At 43.8% G+C, this 23,586-nt stretch overlaps 1 pseudogene across 1 annotated transcript; it reads right to left on the bottom strand.

Moving 5' to 3' along the window:
* Positions 1-415: 415 nt before the first annotated feature.
* LOC309869459 (cationic amino acid transporter 3 pseudogene) lies at positions 416-21,706 on the bottom strand (annotated as a pseudogene). Its single transcript, XR_014316496.1, has 2 exons — positions 21,578-21,706; positions 416-3,702 (listed from the first exon to the last, which is right to left on the bottom strand). The product of XR_014316496.1 is annotated as a cationic amino acid transporter 3 pseudogene (transcript).
* Between the last annotated feature and the right edge of the window lie 1,880 nt (positions 21,707-23,586).

The raw sequence follows: 23,586 nt of genomic DNA, 5'->3' as shown, positions 1-23,586 counted from the left end.
AGGAAGTCTTCCAGATGATAGTCTTAAAGGAATAACATAGCACTAGCCTAAAATGAGAATTTTCTGCATCAAAGAAATATGTAAGGTTCAATTCACTTTAACATGAATTTACTAAATGCTCATTATGTGCCCAGCTCCCAGCTGGATGCTCTCAGCAGTAAACAAGATACACTCCTGGGGCACCTGGGTGGCTCAGTGGGTTAAGCCTCTGACCTTTGGCTCAGGTCATGATCTCAGGGTACTGATACTCTCTGCTCAGTGGGGAGCCTGCTTCCCCCTTTCTCTCTGCCTGCTTCTCTGCCTACTTGTGATCTCTCACTGTCAAATAAATAAATACAATCTTTAAAAAAAAGATACACTCCTTACCTATGATTTACAATCATAAAGAAATAAAGACACACAGATAGCTTTGGTATTTCATATTTAAAATTTCAGCTTTATTGAGGTATAATTGACATAGAAAATTATAAGTTACTTAATGAGTACACTGTGGTGATTTGGTATACATATACATTGTGAAATGATTCACTCTGATATCCCCACTAGGAGAGGATTAATGGATGTTATTTTAATCTAAATATCTCATTAAATGAAAAAAAAATCTCATTAAATGAAAGTCAATGGTCAAAGCACACCTTTCTTTCCCTCACTTAATCTTTGTATCATCAGGGCCTTCAGGTGGAGCTTTCCTTTTCAGTTGTGTTCCCTGGACCAGAGGCATCAGCCCTACCTGTGAACTTGTTAGAACTACAAGTATTGGGGGCCACTCTGACCCACTGAATTCCAAAGGCTGGGGTGGGGCCCAGTGATCTGTTTTCACAAGTCCTATGGATGAGGTGGCACCTGCTGAAGTTTGAGCACCACTCAGCAGTGTACTTACTAGTCCTGGTCTCTCTCTTCTCATCCCCCTTCACTGTGACTTCAATTAATGAGTTAAAGAGACAACCATGAGCATGCCCAGCTCAGACACTTTCACTTTTTTGTTAAGTTCCTTTTTTTATCCAGAATCAAGTTACCTACAGGACACTTGATATATCTAAAGAGGTGTTAATATCCAAAGTATATACAGAACTTCTACAAGTCAACACCAGAAAACTCGAACAATCCTATAAATGGATTGAAGGCTTGAATAAACATTTTCCAGAGAAGACATACCAGATGGGTAACAGACACATGAAAAATGGGCAACATCATTATTCATCAGGGAATGTATCTTAAAACCACACTGAGATATCATTTTACACCCAATAGAATGGCTAAAATAAAAGAGCAAGAAATAGCAAGTGTTGATGAGGATATAAAGAAAAGTGAACCCTCAGTTACCATCAGTGGGAATGCAAATTGATGCTGCCATTATGGAAATCATTATGGAATTTCCTCAGAAAATTAAAAATAAAACTACCATTTTACCCAGTATTTCCCTACTGGATATAAACAGAAAGAAAAACACTTTTTCTGGTTTCTTTTAATAATAACTTTCAAAACCTAGTATGTAGTACAAACACATTTGGAAAGTAGACAGAAAAAAGGAGAAAGAGCAAAGACACATCCTTCATTTCATTATAAATAGAGTTGTATTAGTGTTCTCCCACCAACTACCCATGGGAAGCCAAGCTTTCCATGTGCCCCAAAGTACTCTATTATCACAGGGGACCAGACTTCATTCAAGTGTGATGATGTCAACTCGAATACAGACTGCCACTGCTAAGTTCACTGCTGAGTCTACAGTTTTGGTCCTAACTAAAGTAGGGTTAAGGGACCAAGCTGTGCTGGATCCCGTAGCCAAAGTATATAGTAAACCCAGTCAGCATCCAGACACCAAATCGGGCCCAGGTGCCAGCTGACATCTGCATCATAAGATAAACATTCACAGAGATGCTCAGGAGTGGGAGGAGAGGCAGAGCAGGGACTTTAAAGTGAAGGGGAGTGGAACTCTGTGGCTGTCTCCAGATGACCCCAGTGATCCCAGTGATGAGCACCAGGAGCAGCACAACCACTGTGATCGCCCCTGCATCTCCAGAAAGCAGACCTGGCCAGTGGGCCAGCACCAGGCAGAGGAGAGCCAGCAGCAGAACAAGTAGTGAGGAGCAAACAATGACAACCCAGCCAGATAGTGGAGTGGGGGTGGGGCTCCCTGGAAAAAACAATTCTTGTAGTGTTAGCTTCTCTGCTGCCTGTCCATTCTCTTCCTGCTCCTGTGCTTTTTTTACCCCGTTCCTCCTCTCAGGCTGGTACCTGAGGATGAGAACACAAAGAGCCATCAGGGAGTAAGCTAGCAGGGCCCCAACTGACATGAGATCCAGAAGATCAGTGAGTCCAAGGAAGAATGCCATGATTCCTACGATGATGCCCAAGATTACAGTGGACACATTGGGCATGTATGTGCTGGTCTGGATTCTGGCAAGGACAGGGAACAGGAGGCCATCCTGTGCCATCATGTATATCAGATTACGTATGGGGAACATAAAGCCAAAGATGCTGACAGAAAGACTACAGAGGAATACAAAAGCTATAGCATAGTAGGCAGTTGTCCAGCCAATATGAAGAAATATCTCTGGCAATGTGCTCCCAGGTCGAAGCTGGTAGTAAGGAACCATAAGTGTTAGTGCTGCAGCGACACCAAAATACAACAAAAAGCAGATGAGCAGTGAAACCACAATGCCCATGGGGATGGAACGCTCAGGATTCTGGGCTTCTTCCACTCTTGTAATAATAATGCTAAAACCAATAAATGCATAGAAACAGGTAGCTACTCCACGGAGAATCCCCCTGAACCCAAAAGGCACAAATCCTCCAGAGCCCAGAGGGCCCAAGCTAGAGGTGTCATTGAGTCCTGCCTTTACATAGTCCTCTTCTGTGAGCTTCCAGTTGTGCAGGTCTCCCTTAATGAAGCCTGAGATGATGACAAAACTGAGAGCCAAAAGTTTCACCAACGTGACCACTTTGGAAACCGGGAAAATCCACCTATTCCTCAGAGTCAGCAATTCCATCAGCAACAACATAAGGCCCACAACAATGAAGCCTAGAATTTCTCCCAGGTGCTGGGGAACATTTGGTGAGATGCTCTCATGCAGGGTCTGAGAGATCTGGTTCCCAAGCAGATTGTCAAAAGCTAAGGTCCAAGCCCGAGCCACAGTGGCTGTATGAGCAACAAAGAAGACAATGAGGTTCCAGCCAGTGATGAAAGCCCAGATTTCACCCATAGTGACATAGGTGTAGAGATATGAAGAGCCAGCATAGGGAACCTGGACACCAAACTCTGCATAGCACAGCCCAGCCAACCCAGAAGACAGGCTGGCTCCCAACAAGCAGACCACAATGGATGGTCCTGTTACATCTCTAGCCACCTCCCCAGCCAGGACAAACACACCTACTCCCACTGTGCAGCCCACACCCAGGGCCACTAAATCCAGAATGGTCCGTCTTCTGGCAGGGGCCATCTCATTCACATCTTCTTCCAGCATTCGTCTGCGTACCAGCTTTGGACCAATTCTGCGAAGTGCCTGACATGGCATTCTAGCTGGAATGAAGAGGACTCTAGGATTAGAGAGCTGTAGAAAGTCCAGGAGTGGAGAGTCTGAGATCAGGTTCAATGAGGCTGAGTTAAGCTGAGTTGAGTTGGGGCTGTTGAGTTCTGTTGCTCAGGCTTCAGAGCTGCTGCTTCATATTTTTTTTCTGTTATGTGTTATCCCTCCATAATGCCTAAGTAAACAATAAATATTTACTGGAAAATGGTGTTCAATCAACCAACTAAGGCTCACAAGTCCCATGTCACTTGTTACAGCACAAATATCATAGAAACTTATACAAATATCATAGAAACATAGAGGACATCATAGAAAAATCAATATTGCTTTCCCTCCAGGAAAAAGGACAATGGTTCCCCACATTCTGCTTTTAAACATACCACAGGACATATTCCAAATTGGGTTCATCCAACTCATGTAGTGTCATGTACTAATTAAGCCATAAGACAAGAGGTCATGAATTATTGTAGAGTAATTCTCACATAGGACGTGCGAGCAGTGTTTGAGTGTGAGTCATGACAGGTTAATTCATGGACTGGTCAGCCTCATCACAAGTGTAGACCCATCTTGAAAATATCATCTGAGATTAAAATATAACTTTGGCCCCCCAGTCATAAACCTTTAGCTCCAACATCAGCTAGCCAAGGTCAGCTGGCACTTTAGTCCCTTTCTCCTCATTCCGCATCATCCATTTAGCTGTGCTGAGGGCCAAGCATGGACAGTCCACCCCTTCCCTTTACCAACTAGGCCCATAAGGGTGCAGTGAACAGAGAGGAAGAAGGGGAAAGGGGCAGGACCTTCATAACCACCTGCAAGAAGGAAAGGACCAGGCTGTCTGAGAAGGAAACACTGGAGAAATGGGGGCAGCAGCCAATCTACGGTCCATGACTAAGAAGGGAGAGGAGCGAGGAATTGAGTTTTGTGAATTCTTACATTCAACACACCTCACCCAAAGCAACTAGGAAAGATTCACTACAGTTTTTATGTCCACGGTTATGAATGTGTGGTGGATAGAGAGAAAAGAAATCAGTTCCCTAACTCAGTGGCTCATAACCTAAATATTTCCCTCTCTCTCCTGCCTCTCTGTGTTCCAGGAGAGAAGGTGAGGCCACTTCTGCAGGCAGTCTCCTCACGGGCTACACAGTGCTCCACACACACCCTGTGTGATCTGTGATGTCAGCTGCCAGGGACTTGGAGGTTATGCCCCACTCTGTGAGCTTGTATTAGAACACACATTTTTAACTTCCTATTAATTTTTCACAAGGAATTATTTTTAACTCCCTTGAAACATTGCCTGAGTATGTCAAATATATATTCTTAATGAATGAACCCTGGATGTGGTTCTTCTTTCCCCCTGCTGCTATTCAAATGACTACTGCCCAGGAGGAGATCAAGTCTTTGGATGAACAATTCACAGCCATGCCCAGAAAAGAACTTCAGAATACAGAGAAAACAAAGGGAGGCAGTCCCCACTGTCCTCCCTGCTCAGGCTTTGGTTCTGAGATAATTTTAGGAGATGTTTGCAGAAGTTTTCTTTTTTTTTATTTTTTTAAGATTTTATTTATTTATTTGACAGAGAAATCACAAGTAGGCAGAGAGGCAGGCAGAGAGAGAGAGGGGAAAGCAGGCTCCCTGCTGAGCAGAGAGCCAGATGCAGGGCTCAGTGCCAGGACCCTGGGATCATGACCTGAGCCGAAGGCAGAGACTTAACCCACTGAGCCACCCAGGTGCCCCTGCAGAAGTTTTTAAAGATAGAAAGATCAAGTCAAAATTGGAAAGTCTTACACAGAATACACTGAGGGCTGCTGCAGGGAAGCGGATGGGTATGGGCTAAAATGGTAATGGGTACTAAGGAGGACACTTGTGGTGAGAACTGGTGTTATATATAAGTAATGAATCACTAAATTCTACTCCTGAAATCAATAATCAATATTACCATATATGTTAACTAAGTAGAATTTAAATTTCAAATATTAAATTAAAAAAAACCAAGAAAATAATTGTACAATCTTCTCTATACATTGTTGAAAGGAAACTGACGTATGGGCCAGACCTTCTGACTGCAAATCCATCTAGACTCCTTATTTGCCAATCACTAGTTCCAGTGTTATGATTTCCCAACTCACTTAAGATAGAAAAGGAGAGTCAATTCTTAATGTACGGAAGCTTACACTATAAATATGATTGAGTCATCCTCCACCCACCCCCAGGCTCCAAACCCTTCAGTGGTTCCCCACTCTCCTTCCTTCATCATCTGACATAGGCTTGCTCCTCTAGCGTCATCCCCTGGTGTTAAACACATGGGGTCCTAAGCTTAGGGAATTAAACCAAACATCAAAAATATGCAATAATAATAGTAATAGTAGTAGTAGTAACAATAATAATAATAATCTGTTCACCTGTGGATGGCTCATCTTATTCCTGGGAGAGGCAGTGCTGGTTACTATAGAGTAAGAGCAATGACCATTACGTCAGAAATTCTGCATGTGAGCCCTGACCCTTTCTCGTAACTACATTAACTCAGGGAATCTGCTCGCTCTAAGCCTCTGTCTCCTCATCCACAAGGGACCTCACCTGACTTTCGCTGGATCAGCATGAGAATTCATTGAGGAGACACAAACCATCACACACTGTTGGTGGAGTGTCACGGGGCACCATCCTGAAGGACAATCCCAGTGGAATTAAGAACTCACACTCCCTCTCAACCCACAATCTCTCTCCCTCCAAGGGGCATACCCCCGGGAAACTCTCTCCTGAGTCTGTAATGGACCCATGCGAGCATGTTCATCACATGACTGTTTGTGGTGGCAGGAAGTGGGACCCGTGCCAGACTCTGTTTCTAGAATAATATATAAGTAAAATGTGCGGTGTATGCACAATGAAATGTACACAGCAGTCAGAGTTGATAAAGTACCTTTACAGAGAACAACTTGGGTAGATCTCAGAGACCAAGTTAGGTAGCCAAAGTGAAAGCAGTGTGATGTGTCTAGCACAATGCCATCTATGTACATTTTAAAAACAGCCAAAAAATGCTGTGTATTTGTCAAGGATACATGTATACCTGTTTTTTTTTAAATTTTTTATTTTTTATAAACATATATTTTTATCCTCAGGGGTACCTGTTTAAAACATCATGTTATTCTTGTGCTCAAAACCTTCCATTGGTCTCTCTTTTAATTTAGAATAGAAACCAAAGTCTGTATTTTCAGTGACCTACAAAGTCCTACAGGATCTGTCACTGACTCAGTGACTGCTCAGCCTTCTGTTTCTCTCGTCCCACTCATTTCTTTGTAGTCACTGGCCTCCTAATCATTTGGCCTCCTAATATATCAGACAAAGCCCTACCTCAGGGCCTTTGTATTTGCTGTCTCCTATAACTGCACCACTTCTGTCCCAAATATCCACATGGCAGCTCCCTTCCCTGCATTTGGTGAAATAACATGTCTGTAGCACAGCCTTCCTGAATCACCCCACATACAACTGCAATCTGCTCCTAACCACAGACAAGAGACCTCGTCTCTCCAGCCTTCATTTTTCCACAGCACTTGTCACTATTTAAGGCACAATGTGTTTTACTTATTTATTTGCTCATGATTTGTCTCACTCCATAAGCATGCAAGATCCATGAAAGAAGGATTTTTTGTTCTGTTTTGCTCCTGTCTGTAGTCCCCCATCTACACCTGTGCCTGACAGAGATGGCACTGTGTTTGTTGAAAGGAAGACAATATCTAACTACACATAGAGAACATGGACCAGAAAAATGTTTGTTAAATACACTAAAATAAGTGTCTCCAGTGAGGAGGGTGAATGAGAATGAGATAAGGATGAAGGGGATAATAAAATGCACCAGCTGTCAGAGCCCTGCTGTAACTCTCCCCCTACCCTCAGGCCTATCACTTCCTCCCTAACTCAGCTCCTCACATCCTGACATACCCTTCCTGGGATGAGCCTGTGGGTTGGGTGAGTCACCTGCCCTGCCAGGGACACCCTCCTCCCTCCTTCTGTCCAGTCTTGACCTTCTAGCTCCTCTCAGCCCTATTCTATGATCTTCCCTCCACATCTAGGAAGACTTTCTTAAGCCATCCTTACTGATCCCCATCTCCAACCTTTCTCACCTTCCTGTCAGCATTATAGGTCCTCCTGATGGTCAGCTGAGACTGATTTTCAGCTGGTGGTGTCCTTGTGTGCCACTTATATTCCTTTACAGTGCAAAAGCATCCAGACGGCAGGGCCAAGATCTACGTACTTACTCCTCCATCTAAATTCCACACCCCCACTTTCAACCCTCACCCCCCAGTATAAGGATCTGCTCATAATTATACTAAGCAACTATATGTGGCATTTAGGACAGAGAGAATGCATATATAGAGATGTATTGATTGACTACTATATCTTAAGATCCCTAGAGACTTTTAAATTTTTCTTTTAATTCTAGAAAGAGTGAAAGGGCCAAACAGAGATATAAACAAGAGACTAGAATATGCCCCATCATCTATTTCAAGAACATTTCCTGAGGACATTTCCTAATGAGGGCCCTGGGTGTGTGAATCTTGGTTAAAACAGGAAACAGTCTCTCTAAAAAGGAGGTGCTTGGCACAGGGGAGGTGCTTACAGAAATGCAGAGAGGGGGCAGGGAACATGAAGCAGCTTATATGAATTCCATAATGCTCCCAGCTCCCCCTCCCTTCCCTTTCCTTCCTAAAGAGCTTCAAAGACGATTTGGATATCATTTGCTTTGCTAGAAGTTTGATAAAGACTTGAGAGAACAGTTAATGAGGGTGTTCAATAATTATTTTCAAGTTCTCAAAGTTTCAGAAAAGTAGACTTTAAATGTAACATCTCTAGAGATTATACCAGCCCTCTGTATCCAAGCACAGCTCCTTTCTGATCCTAAAGTGTATAAATACTCTCATCCTTCTTGAAGTTTCCAGATAATAAAAATGCACCCTTATTTCCCTCACTCCATCTTTACATCGTTAACGCCTTCAGCTGGAGCTTTGTTTTTCAGTGTGTGGTCCCTGGACCAGCAATGTCAGCATCACGTGGGAACTTGTTAGAAGTATAAGTTCTGGGCCCCATCCTGACCTGCTGAATCCCAGATGCTGTGGTGGGGCACAACAACCTGTGTTTTCACAAGCCCTCCAAGTGAGGTGGCACCTGCTGGAGTTTGAGCACTACTGAGCAGGGTACTATTCCTGGTCTCTCAGCACCACCACCCCTCTCACTGGGACTTGATTGTGAGTTGAGGAGATAGCAGTGAGCATGCTCTGCTTAGTGCCTTCCAGTTTTTGTTGGCTTCCTTTTTTTATCCAGAACCAACCCGCGCACAGGACACACACATTCCAACCTGCTGATACACCAGAAAATCTAATAAGAGCAGGCTCTCTCCTATGATAGAAGGCAGAGGTTGCTCAGCACAACTGGTGATGACGAATATGTCTGCCTGACTAATGCAAGACTGACTATCAAGTCAATTAGGCTGCAGATCTACAGCTGATGATTTAATCGTCTGTCTCTATGTCATGATTATCAATAGGTTCCAAACACAGGAGTGGGGAGATGGGATGTTATTTATTGGACCCCTACAGCTCCAACTATGGGTTGTAATGAAAAGTGGACAGGATGCAGGCTCAGATGGTGTGCAGTAATAGGGCAGAAGAACCAGAGGCAATCCTAGATTTTTTCAAGGAAATGGAACTTGAGAAATGATCAGCTGTGACCTCTCCCATTACAGACAAATAATCAGAGCATGGAAGGAACTGAAATGGTTTGCTCAAGGTCACATTGCTAGTTAGTGGTGGATTCAGGATGAGAATCCAGGGTACATGACTCTCAGCTGTGTACTTTCTGAGCAGGTGGACCAAAGCAGACAACAGCAGAGAAACTTTAAAGTCCAAGAATGTAGACATGGCTAAGTAGAAGAAGCAGCCCCAGGGTTTTTCAGCATGGGTGGTGGGTTCAAAGCAAAGTGCTTTTTGCTCAGAGGAAAGCTCTGGCTCCAGTCCACGTGTGCCTGCTCTGTTGTCCCGTCACACCGCCGAGGCTCAAGATACACAGCCTGCTCAGTGTGCTCTGAACATGGCTTCATATTCCTGTGCTTTTCCTGGTGTTGTCCTCTCTGCCTTCAAATCTTTCCCTCCTGCCCATGTGTGGAAAATTCCATCTGGGCTTAGAGAGTGCTAGTTTAAATGCCATTCTTCTACAAAGTCTTCTCTGATTTCATCAGTCAACTTTTACCACTGTGCCAGCCACAAAAGATATCCTTAAATCCAAATTCCCAAGACACATTATTTGCTTATTACTTATGGCAGTACTTTACTTAAGCCAACATTGTTTAAAAAAATACTACAGAAAATTCCAAAAGCTATAACATAGTAGGTCCAACCAATACAGAGAAATGCCTCAGGCAAGGTGCTCCCAGGTCAAAGCTGGTAGTAAGAAACCATAAGTATAAGTACTGCAGAGACACCAAAAGACACCAAAAAGCAGGTGAGCAGTGAAATCACAATCCCCATGGGGAGTAGCATTCAGGAATCATGACTTCTTCAACTCTTGTAATAATAAGGGTGAAACCAGCAAAAGGATAGATACAGATAGCTGATCCATGAAGAATCCCCTGGAAGCCAAAAGGCACAAATCCTCCAGAGCCCAGAGGGCCCAAGCTAGAGGTGTCATTGAGTCCTGCCTTTACATAGTCCTCTTCTGTGAGCTTCCAGTTGTGCAGGTCTCCCTTAATGAAGCCTGAGATGATGACAAAACTGAGAATGAAAATGTCCATGAATGTGAACATGATGAGAATCAGGAAAATCTGCCTAGTTTCCAAATCAGCAATTCTATGAGCAAGAACACAAGGGTCACAATAAAGAAGCCTAGAATTTCTGCAAAGACATGGGAAACATGCAATGGGATGCTCTCATGAAGGATCTGAGAGATCCTGTCACCAGAAAGATTGTCAAAAGGTAAGGTCCAAGCTAGAAAAACAATGTTTATCCTAGCAATGTTGGAGAGGATGAGGTTCCAGCCAATGGTGAAAACCCCAAGTTTACCTACAGTGACAAAGATGTAGAGATATGCTGAGCCAGAATGGGGAACCTGGGCACTAATCTGCATAGCACAGCACAGGCAACATAGAAGCTAAGCCAGCCACCAAAAAGCAGATCACAGTGCCTGGTCCTGCTATATCTCTAGCCACCTCCCCAGCCAGGATATACACAATCATATCCACTGGGTTGTCCACACGCAGGACCACTAAATCCAGAGAGTTCTGGCTTCTGGCAGAGCCAGTCTCAGCCTTGTGTTACTCCACCATATGTCTGTGCACCAGCTTTTGACCAAGGTTTGGATCTTCAAAGTGTCTGACACAGCATGGTAGCTGGGATTGAAGATGAGTCTAGGATCAAGGAGCTATAGCAAGCTCAGGGAGCTGAGAGTCTCAGATCAAGTTCAGTGAGGTTGAGTTAAGCAGAGTTGGGTTGGGGCTGCCAAGGTCCGTTGCTCAAGTTTTTAAAGTTGCTGCTTCATATTTCTTCTGGTATGTACTCTCCCTCCATAATGCCAAGACATGGTAAACAATAAATTTTTACTAAATCCATTATTCAACCCACCAACCAAAGCTCAGAAACCCCACGTAACCTGTTGCAGGCCAAAGATCACAGAAACTGACATCAAAGGACATCATAGAGAAATTAGTCCTGCTTTCCCCCCAGAAAAAGTGTGAAATACCTCCCAACATTCTCATTTTTACGCACTACATATTGCAATGCCATTTGGGTTCATCTAACATTTAGCTTCATATACTAACTAAGCAGCAAGACACAATAGGATATGAATATATTGTGCAATAAATCACACACCGAATGTGTGCTTGGTACTTGAGCATGAGTTATGATACATTAATTCACAGACTAGATGTCTCATTGCAATTACCCATTTTTTTTTTTTTTATAAATCATTTGAGCTTAAAATACAAATATTGGTTTTCTGGTCTTAAACTTTTGGGCCCCAAATCAGCTAGCTAAGTTCAGATGGCACTTTGGCCCCCTTTCACCTCATTCTGCATTACACATTCAGCTGTACTGATGACCATGAATGTACTTTCCACCCCTTCTATAATGAGGGGAGATAATAATAGAGATAAGGATGAAGGGGAAAATAAAATGCATTGAAAGGGGGCCTGAGAGGGTGTGATGGTGGGAACACGTCATGAATGAGGGAGGGACAGACTTCACTTTGAACACTGCAGATTCAACACAGGAATTGCAGGAGATAATGTGAGAGGACCTGGTACAGAGCCTGATAAGTGGCAGACATTCAGTAGATTTAACATGAGGGGGAACCAGAATCCTGTAATTGTCCAGGATATGGAGAATACAATACCTGCTAGAAAAAGAATTCAGAACAAGGGAAGATGGGGCACCCCTTCGACTAGTCCCTCTGAACCCATGACCCTTTTCCCCATTCCTCTTTCTCCTCCAGCTCCTTCAACTATCTATGGAGGCTCCTGTCATTGGCACTAAGGATGTTTGTATCATGTTTCTGTCTCTGGGGAACCATCACCAGCCATCTACCTCCCAAAAAAGACACAACAGTGGTCCTTCACATTTGTTGACTCACACAAGGTTGGTCACCTTTAAAAAAATGTCATATGCTCTGCTGAAGTCCATCCATGGACCCTGAGCAGGAATCCCAGAGGAGGACCATCTGAATGGCAGGAGCAGAGAGCGGTCATACTTGATAACTTCTGTTTCTCTCAACTATGTTTTGCAGGATGGTCTTTATGCTCTTTCCACTTTTACTGAAGGTGAAGCAAAGTGGGCCTATGACAGAGTATGAAAATGATAGAGAAGCAGGGGTGCCTGGGTGGCTCAGTGGGTTAAGCCTCTGTCTTCAGTTCAGGTCATGATCTCAGGGTCCTGGGATCAAGCCCCACATCAGGCTTTCTGCTCAGCTCAGCTCTCCCTTTCTCTCTCTGCCTGCCTCTCTGCCTACTTGTGATATCTCTACGTCTGTCAGATAAATAAAATCTCGAAAAAAAAATCACTACAATATAAAAAAAATAATAGAGAAGCAGCCCAAAGAACAAAACATCTGGGAATTAAATAATATTTTGTGACTCCAACAGAGGTAGGCAGAACAAATAAATTAAGAAGCAAACTTAGGGAAAATAAAGCAAACCCATGATTGGGAATCCTGAGAGAGTTTACTACAAATACAACTTATAACAGCACAGATAAACATCATCCTCAAATACTACTTTCAGAAATACCCTTTCTCATGAAATAATCTGCAAGTATTCCTATAGTTTCTGTTCAGTCCAAATTCTCTGACCCAGCTGTGGGAGCTCCCCTCAGACCCATCACCTCCTCCCTAACTCAGCTCCTCACATACTGATTTAGCCTTCCTGAGATGTACCTTTGGCTTTGGTAAGTACCTGCCCTGCCAGGGATGCCCTCCTCACTCCTTTCTGTTCAGTTTTGACTTTCTAGTCCTTCCCAACCATATTCTATAACATTTTCCCCACATCTAGGAAACCTTTCCTAAGCCATCCTGACTGATCCCTATCTCCAACCTTCCTCCCCTTCTCACCAGCCCTTACAGCCTGACCTGATGATCAGTTGAAACATTTTCCCATCCTATCAGCTAGTGTCCTAGGTGTGTCACTTAAATTCCTTTACAGTCTAAAAGCTTCCAGAGGGGGCGCCTGGGTGGCTCGGTGGGTTGGGCCTCTGCCTTCGGCTCGGGTCATGGTCCTGGGGTCCTGGGATCGAGCCCCGCGTCGGGCTCTCTGCTCATCGGGGAGCCTGCTTCCCTCTCTAGCTCTCTGCCTGCCTCTCTGCCTACTTGTGATCTCTCTCTCTCTGTCAAATAAATAAATAAAATCTTTAAAAAAAAAATAAATAAAAGCTTCCAGAGGGCAGGGTCAGGATCCGTATACCTCCTCCTTCTGATTTCCATACTTCTACCCCCAACCTGCACTACTTAGGACAAGGATCTGTTCATGATTGTGACAAGCAACCAAAAGAGGCTTTTAGGACAGAGAAAAGGAATATAGATATGTATTGATTAACTACTGTATCTTGAGATTCCTAGAAGTTTTTGTTTTTGTTTTTTGTTTTTGTTTGTTTATTTGTTTTAAAGAGATAAAGGGCAAAAAGAGAGACTAGAACATGCTCTCTCACAAAAGAGGTGCTTTCTCGGGGGGCATATTTAAAGAAATGCAGATAGGGGTCAGAGAATAGGAAGCCAGCTTGCAGGAATTCCTTAATGTCCCCAGCTTCCCCTTCCCTCCCTCCTCCTCCCTGTGTTTCTCTCAGTCTCTAAGCTCCTTCCACAAACTCAGAAACCAGTTTCCATCCCAAGTCTCCAAGAAAAACTCCTGCCAAATCCTGTAACAATCCACCCACTAAACTAAAGTGGCAAATCAAGAAATGGATTTGGTAGGGCTTGTTTCACTTTTCGGGTGTTGGGAATAATGCTGTTACGAATACAGGTATACAAATATCTTTTTCTGTCTCTGCCTTCCACTCATTGGGCTGTATACCCAGAAGTGGGATCGCTGGATCATATGGTAACTGTGAGAAATCACAATTTTTAGAGAAATCTCCATAACAGCTACAACATTTTACATTCCCTCCAACCATGCACAAGCGTCCCATTTTCTCCACATCTTCATGCTCTGTCTCTTGCTCTCTCTCTCTCTCTCAAATGAATAAATAAAATCTTTTAAAAAACCTGGAGGAAATATTTCAAAACATAGATGAAAGTATGTCACTCTCCAGCTTAAAAATCCTTTGACTTTCCTTTGTGCTTCTCCACCATTACAGTTTTCATGCTTTCCTTACACACTAGAGGGCTGCTCTTGATCTCTCTGCCATCCTTACCTCCACAGGCCACATGGTCCCCTCAACACCATTTTCACTTGGCCACATTTCAATTCCTGAAAATGAGCCTTTGCACTCATGCAGATCCTTCTGCTTTGACTAATCTTCTCCTTACTTTTCACAGCCAACATCACTTCCTCACAGGTTGAACGTTTGCCAAAATGGCATTGTCCTCTTTATCCTTAACCCAGAAGAGCCAGAACCAGAAAAATATCAGCTCATCAGTTGCTTCAAAACATGATTAATGTCTTTCCATAGCTAAGATGACAGAGTGATGCTGGAAAGAATATTTTAGCTATATCAGATTGATATTTCTGGCTTGGTTGTTGTTGACAACCAGAAACCTGACCTATTAGACTATTAAAAAATGGGCATTTGTGTTTCCCATTATGACCCATGTCTGTGACCAGCTCTGAGCTCACAGCACTTAGAGCATTGTTAGTATTTATTCATTATCCATGGAAATAAGCACAAAGACCAATGGACATTAGGCATCAGTACAGAACTCTTTCTCTTTTGTTAAAGTTACTAAGGAGTATGGCCACAAGATAAGGAAAAATAGATATTTTGAATATGCTATTATTGTGGGAAGATCAACAGAGAAAGTAACGGATTGCCTTTCTGTTTTAGTTTCAAAAGGAAAAAAATGCCACATATGTTCAGAAACAGGATTGACAAAGCAGCCTTTGGAGCCTGACTTTATTCAGGTAAATTGCATAAAAATTTAGAATAAATCTCGGAAACTACAATTGAACTCATTTGTTGGGAATCACCAATCTAGACCTCAATTCAATTCAGCTAACATGAAATCACTTAGACATTTAGCACATTATCCACATGAGACCTCTATCTAGTAGGTTCCTACAGTTTGCAAATACTGCATATCCAGGACCAGCTTCCTGCCATACTCCCTGTCCACCTTCCTGGTCCATAATATTGGTAACTCTAAGCAATGAGAACCTCTCAGCTCTCGCTCAGATTCACCCAACAGCTGTCAGAGAGTGCTGCCCTTGAAAGCCCTCAATCACATTCTTCCTGACAACTGCATTGCTTCAGATAACTGAAGTGTGAGTGCTCTCTATCCTCCTTCTGGAAAATGACACTTTTCCTCAAGTCTTAAAAAGACTCATGCATACACACACACACACACACACACACACACACACACACACACACACCTAGACTCAGAGTTTCCTACTCTCCATTAAGTCAAAACTTCTAAGATTATTTTTCTAAGTCTTTCTTCTCATTGTTGTTCTACCAATTATTCCTAGTATTAACCATTTCTGTGGCTCCTACTTAAACAGAACAAATATTTCACCACACATGTACATCTTGCTGGCATTATCATCAGCTCTCACACAGACCATCCCTCTGCCTAGAACAGCCTCTTTCCAAACCCTGTTCAGCAAGATCCTCCTTCCTTCCCAAAGTTTCTCTGGCCACACCTATAGATAGATATCTGATCTCTCCAGTATGCTCTCTCTCTCTCTTCAATGTCCAATGTCATAAGTCACTGGCTTAGACTTTTGCATGGGGAGAACATACCATTAGAGAGAAGGTTAGGAGTAGTAGGTGGTGAAGTGGAGCCCAAGAGCGGAGCTTCTGCCTGAGGATGCTTCTAGCTTGCCTTTCCCTTCCCAGATGAACAGTTAACTGGCCACAGCCAAGGAAGGACCCCAAGCTCCACAGACCAATTTGGATGTCAGAGATCTGACACAAGAACTGAGGTCCAAGTCTCTTTCACCACAACAAAGCAAAAGTAGAAGGGAAGTAACCCAAGGCAGCCTAGACAAAGTGTGTTATCTGTGACATTTATGATTCACCGCAGTGTCTTCCCCTCAATGTGTGACAACTGAACAGACAGATGACACAGAGAATTATTACTCCCACTGCTTTACTTGTTTGGAAAACAAGTCACCTAATGCTCTGACGTTAGGTAACGTGACATGATACTCAAGCTGCAATAACTACAAGTAAATCTCGTCTGCAGAAGGGAGAGTAGGACAATATTCAAAGGATTGAATGGGTGTAGAATAGGATTTCACTTGTCAGGAGGATAGGGAAGTATACTTACAGTGTAAGCTCCCAGAGAAAAGGTATTTCTGGATTTGCTACCTTTTGCCTGCACTGTTTATAAATAACCACACAGATGGGTTCTCTGTACTTTGGGTTGGAGCTAAAGTGAGGGTAATGGTGGTAGAGTTGATAATTTAGGGTGAATAAAAATGTTGTTTTTCCTCTAAGTCTTTTGAACAAAGGATTAGTGTGGTACCTAATCACACACTTGGTCCCTCAAGTAGAAGCCAAAAAAGTTTCTAAGTTAGAAAGACTGGATTTAGTCTATTAGAGATAAGATTTTGGGGCTCCTGGGTGGCTCCATCAGTTAAGTATCAGCCTTTGGCTCAGGTTGAGATCCTGGGATCAGGCTCCCATTGGGGCTCCCTCCTAGGCAGGGAGTCTGTTTCTCCCTCTGCTTCTTCCCCCACTCATGCACTGGCATGTGCTCTCTCTCTCTCTCTCAAATAAATAAATACAGTCATTAAATGGATCAAGAAGATGTGGTATATATACACAATGGAATACTATGCAGCCATCAAAAGAAATGAAATCTTGCCATTTGCGACAATGTGGATGGAACTAGAGCGTATCATGCTTAGCGAAATAAGTCAAGCAGAGAAAGACAACTATCATATGATCTCCCTGATATGAGGAAGTGGTGATGCAACATGGGGGCTTAAGTGGGTACGAGAAGAATAAATGAAACAAGATGGGATTGGGAGGGAGACAAACCATAAGTGACTCTTAATCTCACAAAACAAACTGAGGGTTGCTGGGGGGAGGGGGTTTGGGAGAAGGGGGTGGTATTATGGACATTGGGGAGGGTATGTGCTTTGGTGAGTGCTGTGAAGTATGTAAACCTGGTGATTCACAGACCTGTACCCCTGGGGATAAAAATATATGTTTATAAAAAATAAAAATTATATTTAAAAAAAATAAATACAGTCATTAAAGAAATAAGATTTCAACTAAGTATAAAGGAATACAAAGGCAAATTCCACATGAGAAAATTTAGGTACCACACTAATCCTTTGTTCAAAAGACTTAGAGGAAAAACAACATTTTTATTCACCCTAAATTATCAACTCTACCACCATTACCCCCATCATATGTTCAGTTACACACAGTAAAAGAGAATAGTGGAAAACAAAGAATTTCCCTCTCTGGGAACTTACAATTAAGGGCATTTCATGAACCTCCCCACCTGCCAAAATAAGTAAAAGATATATCAGCTACGACCAAGAAGGGTATTCCTCAATAAGAAATGAACAGTCATGGTAAGAGTATGTCAAGATCCCAGATGGCTTCCTTGGTAATGGAAGGTAAGAGTACTAAGGATCAGATTTTCTACTATTGGAGAAACTAGAGAGTATCTTCTGTACACCATGGGTCAACCTGAGAAGGCGGCATGGAAGAGGGGGAATTACCCTATCATGGCATTGTGAGTAACTACTTCCCAGGAAGACACCTGTTCAAGCTATATCTTCAGGTTGGGCCATGATCCAATAAACAGAGCCCCTTTCAGGCCTTCCATCCATGTCCCCACCAGAAACACAAAGCAAAAGCCACCACATCTTGAACCAGTAAATCTAATTGCCCAACCAGACAGATCCGGTTAAATATTTGCTACAGATCTATATACCAAGATACAATACTAATTCATCATCATCATCATCATCATCATCATCATCGTCATCATCATCCTCATCATCTCAGTCTTGGTCTATGCAGGAAAGAAAAAGAGAGAGAAACCATTGAAGTAGTAATAAAATATAAACTCTCCCCTGAGGAATGAGAAGTAAGGCTTCCCTGAAAAGTCAGAAAGAAAGTTGAAGTAACCAAATTCAGCTCAGTCTAAAGGAAATAAATATCCAAACTTATCTCCCAGGAGTTTTCTGAGAACAACCTCACCTAATGGATCACTTTCCAGGTATCCTCCCACCTGTGATCTTACTTTGTATTATATTCTGTTTGCATGATACTTTGAAGAAGCTTTCGTCTCCCTTTCTAAAATAAAAACTCCTTGGGATACAACTTGCTTCATGTTCTTTCAAAGAGACTAGAAACCCTAGTTCTGCAAATAAATATTATTGCATGCAACTAAGACTTGAACTTGGAAACACGGAACCCCTCAAACTATCTGCTTATTAGACCCAGAGGAAACACAGCTACCTCCTCCAACTCAGCCACCTACCCTACCACCCCCAGTATTACACCTCTCAAATCCCCTCCCAGTCAGATAGAGATTGAATTCCAAGTCAGTGAAACCCATCCTGATGCAGAATAACACAGCAGACCAACTGTATGTTGACCAAATCCATCCACCCAAATGTAGCCCAAAATCTATGCAGATGTAGACCAAAACATATGTGCTTCCTTCCTATAACCTATGGAGTCCATTCTACATGTAGGCATAATATAGTGTCCTTGTACCATATTTGGGTAAATGATCAGATAGCCAGGGCTTTTCTAGAGGCTGTATATACTCCAAATTACCTAGTATCATTCTGGGATGGTTGTGAACATGTACCTTTTCTTAGTCCCTTTGGAATAACTGAAGAATGCAATGTTCCTCATTCATGATTTGGCACATACAGGTTTAGTTTCAGTTAGAATCCAGTGTTGGAAATTCTTTTTTTTTTCCCCAAGATTTTATTTATTTATTTAACAGAGAGATACATAGTGAGAGAGGGAACACAAGAGGGGTAGTGGGAGAGGGAGAAGCAGGCTTTCTGCCAAGCAGGGAGCCAGAAGCAGGGTTCGATCTTGGGACCCTGGGATCATGACCTGAGCCGAAGGCTAATGCTTAATGTCTGAGCCACCCAGGTGTTGGAAATTCTTAACATTCTATCATGCCAAAACAAAGTGAACTACTTGACAAATGTTTCTGCAGTTCTTCAGAAAATAGATGGGCTACCAGGAAGAAAGAGAATTAGATTTTCTAAAAAGGAATCAGGAAGAGACTAGCCTTTTAGCCAGGAAGGGTATGAAATTAAGGGATTGACATTGATGTCAACAGTGAAAATCAATTTCTTCTCTACTTCCCCATGAGTCTCTACACACTTTTCTCTACCCTGGATGTTGTCAACACAGAATTTCTAATAAAAGTCCTCAAGAGAAACCAGTAGAAGGAAACCCATATGGCTACCCACTTCATTTCCTAACTACAATTGTGATATAGGAAGGCCTTTGTCTACAATGAGCACTGACCTCAAGTCATTTTTTCTAAGAAGCCTCGATAAACTCCTTTGCTTTCTTCCCTCAAATTTTTACTTTCCTTGTAAGCACAGAATCTAGAAATTCACCCAGTGTTTCCATCCATCACTATACTCTGTCTCTACTGTTAGACTAGCAGTTGTGAATGGTCAGAGCCCATGGCGCCTTCTTCCATGTACCTTCTCCCAATAGACACTCTCAGTAATACACTGCATACAACATGGCTTAGAAAAGGCCAACTGTCTCTCTGGTTATCTTCCTTCATACCTTTAATGTGTCCTTCTGTCCTCCCATGTGAGGATTTGGCTGTCTCTGTCCTCTCTCATCAACTGTGCTTTGTCCTTTCAAAACCGTAGGTAGTTGTTTCACCACTTGCTCCCTTGGAAAGTTAATTGGTTTTGTTTTGGTTTGTTGTTGGAAAGATACCAGATCATCGGATTCATATGAAAGTTGTATCCTGGCTCAAAGTCCTGAGCTCTTCTCTAAATAGAGATCCAGATGACTTCTCCACCAAGAACCACCTAACTCACACCAGCTCAGGCAACATAATCTACAACAACCAGCTTCTGCCACCACTTTTTTTTTTTTTCTGCCACCACTTTTTAAGGGAAACTCTTTATACCTCTTCCTAGTTCTTTCTCATCCCCACTCTGCTTTGTGATTTCTGTGATAACTAAAGAAAAAAGGGACAAGGATAAACCAAGTGAATATCATCCAAAAATCCTACTGATCAATTTGGAATATAATTGCTGAAGAAATTGGTCTTGCCACATGATTTTGCTTTAATTAAGGTTGAAATGAATCTGCCTTCTGGAAGCATATAACATATACCAATTGATAATGGAGAGAAGTAACCCAAGAACTACTAGAGGGTTAGAGAAATCAACATTCACCACATATAACCAAGAAAACAGGTGTCACGCATGGATAAGTGTTGTCTGGGCTTCTGGTGTTGGGGTGCTGCCCACAGCATACAGGGCAGTAGGGAGGCGGGGAGGGTAGAGAAGAGTTTAATACTCCAAAGGCCTTTGAAATGAAAGAGTTGCAAATATGTTTTGTGATAACAGCAAACTGCCTCTTGGTGACCCAGTTTTTAAAGACCCCAAGGCAGCCACACCCCAGGGAACCTGGGAAATCTTTCCGCCTCTAGACTGACCTGGCTCATAATCAATCCCCCACCATAACATTTAAAATTAGATAAGAAAGGCAGGGAGATACCTTGAGCAGCTGTAAAAATAGATACCTAGCTCCTTGAGCCTGGAGGAAGAAGACCCTCAAATCCTCTCTGGTGATGGGGGACCCCCTTATCACACTGGACCTGCTATTCTGCAAAGTGCATACCGATGTCCTCTCCCAGAAGATAGGACACAGAGACTTTCAAACTCTCCAGTGAGAAATGAGGTGAAACGTGAAGGAGGCAGCAGAGCCAGATGGAAAATTTTCCATTCATTAAGAAAACATGTATATGCTTACTATGTGCTGGGCCCTGTGGGAGAGACAAAGATGAAGAAAGCAAGCTCTGCACCAGGTCAGAAAGGAAAGACTGGGAATAGGCCAGGGCAAAGAGGTGGGAAGAACACTGGAGGAGAAACACCAAGGAATAACTTCCCTTAACTCACATTTTCTCATCAGAGCTGAGAACCTTTCTGGGCTGGAAGAGAACAGAGTGTAGGCCTGTGTATCACTCTGACCTCAGTAAACCTGCCTACCCTTCCCAAACTCATAAGGTACTGATCTATCCCCACCCCCCACCAAACCAAAGTCTAATTCAGGTGCCATGAAATACCCTCTACTCAAACCCCACAGGGCTAGACAGCCAGGGGCACTCCAAGCCCAGACTTCTTCTTCCTGCCAACTTTCCTGCCAACTCTATAAGCAGGAGAAATCACTTACCCCTGGGCTTCTTCTGCCTCAGAGGAGAAACGCTTGGGAAGAAAGTGCAAGCCAAACCCAGGAAGAAGAAGAAGCTTGGCCAAGAAGAGTCAAGACTAGGAGTGGAGCTCACAGGGTGCCCTAGAGGAGTTGAGGCTCTAGAGAGGCGGGGCCTTCACAGAGGAGGGGCCTCAAGAGTGTGAGCTCTGAGGAGGCTGGGCCTCAGGGGGCTGGGGCCAAAGGGCAGAAGGGGCCTGGAAAGGATGTGTAAGTAGGAAGAAGATGGTTTAGCTGGAATCCTGGATAAAGGCTAACGGTGGGCAATGGAAGACTAGTGAGGCCCTAAATGGGTGAGGAGGTGACTGAAGGTTTAAATGGGGCTTTGCTGGGGACTATGTTGGCAGTAGATGTGAATTTAGAAGTAAACAAACTTTCCAGGGTCTGGGTATAGAAGAGGTCCTGGTTGGCAAGAGGTGGGTGTGGGAAGCCTAGAGTAGCCCAGCCTGTGGTGATTAGAGGCAAATCCCAGATCCAGTTACAGAGCCCACGCAGCAGTCCTGTATTAAGGATAGAAGCACCTCCCCCAACCCAGGTGCTTCTCCCAGAATCTCCTACTGGTTCCTCCACCATTGCCACCCATCCTTGCCTCAGCCACATTTACTCCAGGAGTAATACTTTAGTATTACTAAATACTGGCTCAAGCTTTCCCCCGAAGGATTTCCCGAGACAGTCACTCAGCGTTCACAGCATATTCTGACTGAATGAGCATCGAGCCTTGTGCTGGAGGAAATAAAGACATGGTCCCTGCCTGCAGAGCTTCCTGCTCTAGACAGTCATAATGAAGGGACCCCAAGACCCTGAAACAGTGACCAAAGGAAGGTGCTTCCTCCTCCCCGAACATTAATCTTCAGACAGAGGCAGGATTTCTCAGAGATGGATGGTGGGGGTGGGGCCTACTTAGAGACCCAGGGCTGAATGCCCAAGTGAAGGGCCCACAAGCCATGGGTCTCAGGGAAAAGGGAAACCACTGCCTCTCCTTGATACTGCTGACATGCCTCTAAACTGTCAATTATGTGCCTTAAAGACTTGGGATGGAGGTGGAGGGAGGGGAGAGGAGGGTAACAGCATGTCCCTAAAGAGACAGAGTCTATACTAACTATACTAAGAGCACTGAACTTGGAGGAGAAAGAATTGCTACAGATTTCATAAGAACCTCCTACAAATCATACTGACACATCTACAGGAGGGCCAAGGGCACTAACTGAGCACCTCCTGTATTCCAGGTGCTGTGCTGGGTAGGGGAGGAGTGGGCCAACCAAGACTACAGAGCCAGAATTTTTTGAGGCAAAGTGGGCAGGCAGGACTGGAAGGGTGGCTGTCATGACAGAACAGTAGGGAAAGGGCATCTGGGTGTTTGATCTGTGTCTGTTGCAACAGACCTAGGTTGTCTTTCCCTGCCTCAGCTGGGATTTCCCCAGATGGTCACCTGCTTGAGGGCAAGAAGGGCAGGTGCAGGGGAGGGTCTGTCTATCTGGTCCCCAGAGCAATCTCTTCCCCTTTTTCCCTGTGCTATTCGCTGCCTGCTGGGTAGAGGTGAGAGACTAGGAGGAATCCCAGGGACTCCAGTCACCAGGTAATGAAGAGAACTGGCCCAGGCCCTTCTTTCCCTATCTATCTCTGGCCAGCTGCTGTGGGCTGGCAGCCTGAGGTCCTGGGGCCTTGCATTAGGTATGGCCCAGCCCAGCAGTTCAGGGGTGGTACCTCGAGTCTGGCCACTGCAGGCCTCATGCCTCTAGTCCCTGTTGTCTCCAGACGCCCCATCGTGGACGAGGCTATGTTCCCTCTGTTCCCTTGCATGCTACTGCCCACCCTACTTGCCGGTGGAAAGGGCAGCCTCCTGAACTTCTCACCACTTCTAGGTCAGGCCCAGACCCCGTGCAAGGTGGACCTGAGCTCCATTCCCCTTCTTTGCTTCCCATGGCTACCCTCAGTGTCCATTTCTTCTGGTGCCAGCACCCCTAGCCGTGCCC

Source organism: Mustela nivalis (genome assembly GCF_964662115.1).
Source record: "Mustela nivalis genome assembly, chromosome: 7".
NCBI classification, from domain to species: domain Eukaryota; kingdom Metazoa; phylum Chordata; class Mammalia; order Carnivora; family Mustelidae; genus Mustela; species Mustela nivalis.
The sequence above is the reverse complement of the archived record's forward strand: the minus strand, read 5'-3'. Positions and strand labels throughout refer to the sequence as shown.